Raw genomic sequence first — 5,516 nt, forward strand, 5'->3', positions numbered from 1 at the left:
AAAGCAGCGGCGTAATTCGACAATGTTGTGGTTGGCTCCGAGTGTTGTGGCGTTGCAACCTGCAGCATGTAGCCTACTGATGAAGTGCTTTACCTGGAGGTGCCTTCTCTCTGTGACACACCTGAATTAACTGTAGCCTATGGCCGTCTTTGGCTCGTGATGAAAAACAAAACAAATTGGGCGCTGTGGCTCAGTGGTAGAGCGGTTGCCTGCCAATCGGAAGGTTGGTGGTTTGATCCCTGGCCCTGCAGTCCCACGTCGAAGTGTCCTTGGGCAAACACTTAACCCCGAGTTGCTCCCGGTGCTGCGCATTGGAGTGTGAATGTGTGTGAGTGTTTATCTGATGAGCAGGTGGCACCTTGTACGGCAGCCTCGGCCACAGTGTGTGAATAGTGAATGTATCCTGTATGATGTAAAAGCGCTTTGAGTAGTCGTTAAGACTAGAAAAGCGCTATATAAATACAGCACATTTACAAATTGTGGGTTTTTGTGCGCCTGTTGTCCAGCAGTATTCTCATATTTTCATTCTGTTCCCCATAACGTTTTTAGTCATCTTGCATTGATAAAATGATGTCAGCCGTTTTGCACGTTGATCGTTACAGCGACTCCCTCGCTTATCTCCACTGTTAGAACGCTGTTAGCTACTCCAGCTTAGCCATTAGCAATGGTCCCTGTCCTGCTCTCTCTCTTGCTCTGTGTATCAAATGTTAGACCAGAAGAAGCGTAGCGTTAGCTCGGTACACACACGGCTGAGAAGCCCACTCTGGTTATTGGGAGCTCTATACTGCGGAACGTGAAGTTGGCTGGTCCGGCAGCCGCGGTCTTGTTGTCCCTCCCTGGGGCCAGAGCGGCGATACAGGATCTCATCTAAAGCTGCTGGCTAAAGATAACTGTAAATACAGTAAGATCATACTTCATGTAGGTGGTAATGATTCCAGATTCCGCAAATCGCAGATCACTCAAATTCATTTGAGTCAATTTGTGCATTGCAAAACAATGTGGACTCAGTAGTTTATTCTAGGCCCACTTCGGACGGAGCCGCTCTCATATCAAAAAGCCTGACCGAGTCTAGTATCGGCCATAAACCGGACAACCCAGTCTGATATTAGTGATCAGAGGGCCAGCGTCCACTGGGTCAGTCGCCCACTCATAGTCTAATAACCACGGGGTCTGTCCCCGACTCAGATCGGTTAGATCAAAGGTAAACAAACGAGGGGATATACTAAATTATAACTCGTTTTGAAAGCCTTGTTCTTAATCTTCAACATCCATCATGGAAAACATAACAGCCAATATGTATAATCTCCAAGACCATAAACTATTCCTCAGCCTCAGACACACAACACACACACACACACACACACACACACAAACGTGTTCTTTAATGGAAATGTAGATATAAGCCTATGAAAGACAAAATAGCTTTAGATTTGGAACAACAGGGTGTAGGCCCTACATGATATATCCACAAACGTAGCCGACTGTTATGAATAAAAAGCCATTAGATACAAATGCTTCTTTTTGAGATGTGTTTATGACATTTTAAGGTGTTTTGTTTCATTTTGAAGGAGATGTGAGGACTTTTGCGTTTTGTGTCTACAGTTCTGAAAAGCGGAGAGATAGTTTTGATAACGTGTGTAAGCAGATGTAAAAACTGTAAACGATGATGCTCCAGTAGTATCAGATCTGAGTCATTTTTGAAACAGCGCCACCTGCCCATTGACTCCTCGTTGTGGCCGAACTTGGTACTGCAGCCTATTTCTCCCTGCCTAGTTGCGCTTTAGATGAGGGTTCGATTCTAAGCGAGTAGAGGCCAGATTAAAAAATAACAAAACGACAACACAATCTAACGGGCTTTTATTTTAAGCAGACAAAACAACAAAATAAAAATAAAAGGGAAAAACAAGTCCTACAGTAGCAGCCGTGGCTAGAGAAAATGTGTTTTAGCCCATCTCACCTTGACCATATACCTGATTAAAGGTCCTATTTTATGGATGAGTCATTAGAATTCGTATGCATTATTTTATATAGCATGTATCACACGTTACCCACAATTCCAGTTGGCATCCTCAGCAAAATCAAAGTTGATATTTCATAAACTAAAGCAATTTAAAATCTAAAAACAGTGTCTGCAGTGACTATGAGAGAGAGAGAGAGTGTGTCCGACATGGGAATGAACAGAGAGTGTGTCCTACATGGGAATTAACAGAAAAAAACTAAGATGCACCCTCAGTGAAACACACTTGATATTGGAGGTCTTTAAATACAGTAGGATTCTATTTCTATATCAGTAGGATGTGGGAGCAGCAGTGAGGCTATAGTGAGGTGACATGACTGTGCTAGAGATGGCAGTGATAAAGCGTTGTAGAATGGGATTCTACCTCTCTCTATCCCCCAAGCTCAAAGCCAACGTTGCTTAGCATGTCTGTCATAAGCGCAGTCTCTCTGTGGTCCAGGTGGGGGCCAGCGAAACTTCCTACGTTTTTTAACAAGTGTTTAAGTCTTTTGGCATCGACGTCTGTTTGAAGATTTAGAGTTGTCTCTATGAGACCCGACGCTTCACTTTATGTCCAAACAGTTTAATATTAGGGTAGTGTAATACATTATAACTTTCCAGGAGAATTAAAAATAAAGACTTTGCTGGGGGAAAAGGCACTGCAAGATCTTTAAACACCATCATATTTCCCTTTCATAAAGTAACATTCCTTCAGAAGTAGTGTTGTGGAAGTTTCTGTACAGCAGGAGAGGAACTGTTTTGGAGTATGAGACTTTAAAAGTCATAGGCTACAACCTGAAAAGCATAGTGAATAATTATGTGAATAATAATTACACATGCATATTATAGAAGGATCTATGAAATCACAGTAGTTTAAGAAACATTCTGGAAATTATTGGGTGACAATCACCATCAATACCGCGACATCAGTCCCAGTTTATTTCCCTCTGCCTCGTGTCTCGTTAGACGCGGGTTCGAATCCACGCGAGGTGTGGCTACATTAAAATGACACAACAACACTGGCTCGTATTTCCAATAAACATAACAACTAAACAGTAGGGGTGATCCGAGTATCCGGCTGAAACGAGTATCCGGTACGGATAAAGCACTTTTGCCGAGTAGGCCTACAAGTATTATCCGAGTAATAAGAGTCAATATCCGTGCTCGGATTGAATAAAACTGGCCGCACAGCGTTCTGTGATAATCACAGCGCCCCCCCCCCCCCCCCCCTACAAACACGCTCGGATCTATCACACACACACAGAACATGGAGAAATGCGCTCCCTCGGCCGCTCTCCCGCTCTCTCTCCTCTCTCTCTCTCTCCTCTCCTATCCTCTCTCTCTCTCTCTCCCTCTCTCTCTCTCTCTCTCCCCTCTCTCTCTCTCTCTCTCCCTCTCTCTCTCTCTCTCTCGCTCTCTCTCGCGCGCGCTCCTGCTCCGTCAGGCAGTCATTTCGGTCTGCGGATCTGTTCCGGTAACGTTTAGGGTTTCTTCAGCTTCAGCTTTGTTTTTAACTTTGGTTTATAGTACTTACAGACTTAGTAACCAGTAGATTTCTGGGCTCGTGGGGTTTCAAACGTGCTGCTTGGTTTAAATGTGACTCCGTCTCTGCCATGGAGATTTTTTTTTTTTACTGTCAGCTGCCCCCCGCCCCCTCTCTCTCTGTGTCTCTCTCTTACCACACACACACACACACACACGCACACACACACACATATACCTGGTGTGGAAATAAAAAAAATAAAGAACAAAAAAAAAAAAAAAAATCACACTGATCATGAAAAAGTTCAAAACAGAAAGTTATATTGAGTATGAAAACATGATTACATTTTACTTCATAATTGCAACCGCATGTGTTGTATTCATTGTTGCAAAACGTTCTGTATATAGTTTGTTTGTTACCATGACAACACCATTGATCTGAAGCTTGATGCTGTCATGTAAATAGTTTTCAAATCAGCAATAAATATAACAATTTTTGATCAACTCATATCAATTGCATGCTTAAATAACATACCGGTTAAAGGCCCGCACATTTCAAGAGAACCTGACCCACTTCCGGGTTAAATGTGACCACTTCCGGTTTAGGCCCCGCCCAGTCCGAGTACGGATCCGGATAATTCATGTGGTAAACAGATACAGATACAGATAATGCTGTACTCGCTCATCCCTACTAAACAGTACTATAGCTGCAGCTGAGGCTAAAGGAAATGTGATTTAGCTGAGAGCCACCTCATCAGCAGCATATAACAGATTAAAGATTACACTTCAAGTCTAACAGTTTAAAATTAGGACAGACTAACATGCCTGAGTAGGCAACTTGCCTAATTACTTTGTAGAATATATAAAAAAAAAAAAAATAGAGAATAACTTCCACTCGCGCCACTTTGAGCCTGCAGTCACGTGCCTGTTAACTAACAATGTGATATTAGGACCCTGGAGAGTTTCGCCCAAAAGCGCGGCGTAATTCGCACAATGTTGTGGTTGGCTCCGAGTGTTGTGGCGTTGCAACCTGCAGCATGTAGCCTACTGATGAAGTGCTTTACCTGGAGGTGCCCTTCTCTCTGTGACACACCTGAATTAACTGTAGCCTATGGCCGTCTTTGGCTCGTGATGAAAAACAAAACAAATTGGGCGGCTGTGGCTCAGTGGTAGAGCGGTTGCCTGCCAATCGGAAGGTTGGTGGTTTGATCCCTGGCCCTGCAGTCCCACGTCGAAGTGTCCTTGGGCAAAACACTGAACCCCGAGTTGCTCCCGGTGCTGCGCATTGGAGTGTGAATGTGTGTGAGTGTTTATCTGATGAGCAGGTGGCACCTTGTACGGCAGCCTCGGCCACAGTGTGTGAATAGTGAATGTATCCTGTATGATGTAAAAGCGCTTTGAGTAGTCGTTAAGACTAGAAAAGCGCTATATAAATACAGCACATTTACAAATTGTGGGTTTTTGTGCGCCTGTTGTCCAGCAGTGTTCTCATATTTTCATTCTGTTCCCCATAACGTTTTTAGTCATCTTGCATTGATAAAATGATGTCAGCCGTTTTGCACTTTGATCGTTACAGCGACTCCCTCGCTTATCTCCACTGTTAGAACGCTGTTAGCTACTCCAGCTTAGCCATTAGCAATGGTCCCTGTCCTGCTCTCTCTCTTGCTCTGTGTATCAAATGTTAGACCAGAAGAAGCGTAGCGTTAGCTCGGTAACACACCGGCTGAGAAGCCCACTCTGGTTATTGGGAGCTCTATACTGCGGAACGTGAAGTTGGCTGGTCCGGCAGCCGCGGTCTTGTGTGTCCCTCCCTGGGGCCAGAGCGGCGATACAGGATCTCATCTAAAGCTGCTGGCTAAAGATAACCGTAAATACAGTAAGATCATACTTCATGTAGGTGGTAATGATTCCAGATTCAGCAAATCGCTGATCACTCAAATTCATTTTGAGTCAATTTGTGCATTTGCAAAACAATGTCAGACTCAGTAGTTTATTCTAGGCCCCACTTCGGACGGAGCCGCTCTCATATCAAAAAGCC

This window comes from Etheostoma spectabile, chromosome 4 (genome assembly GCF_008692095.1).
Source record: "Etheostoma spectabile isolate EspeVRDwgs_2016 chromosome 4, UIUC_Espe_1.0, whole genome shotgun sequence".
NCBI lineage: Eukaryota > Metazoa > Chordata > Actinopteri > Perciformes > Percidae > Etheostoma > Etheostoma spectabile.